The following is a 499-nucleotide window of genomic DNA, read 5'->3' as shown; positions in this document are numbered from 1 at the left end:
ACTAGGACTAATTGTCTCCATGAATTTTGGTTTTCTTCATTCTTCTTTGCTCTGGACTAGGAGAGACCCATCGTTGCATCTAGATGGCAGCTTGCAAACTTTTAAGATCCCAGATGCTACTCGCCACAGTAGGAGATGGAACAGTGTTTTGTGTAGTATGTTATGCCAGTTGAGCTTGATGTTCATTGCAACTCTGGTCCTGAGCCCACAGGTTCAACTACTCAGTCCCTCTTGGTAGCTGGCTTTGACCAAGAAGTGACTACAGCCTTGCTCCTTGTCAGCTCTACTATACACCTGGGAATTCAGATTATACACATAAACATATAGGACCATTGTCTACCAACCCTAAACATGTCCTTGGGTACAATCCCCCTTCATAGACATATTTAATAGTTCAGCCTGTCTACCCATCTATCCACCCATATAGTCGTGTTTGTCTTCACTGACAATGTCATACTATATGTGCAAAAGGGTTCATCTTTGTTGTCTGTACCTCCCA

This window comes from Orycteropus afer, unplaced genomic scaffold (assembly GCF_000298275.1).
Source record: "Orycteropus afer afer isolate SDZICR_OR568_19922 unplaced genomic scaffold, OryAfe1.0 scaffold00060, whole genome shotgun sequence".
Lineage (NCBI taxonomy): Eukaryota > Metazoa > Chordata > Mammalia > Tubulidentata > Orycteropodidae > Orycteropus > Orycteropus afer.
The sequence above is the reverse complement of the archived record's forward strand: the minus strand, read 5'-3'. Positions refer to the sequence as shown.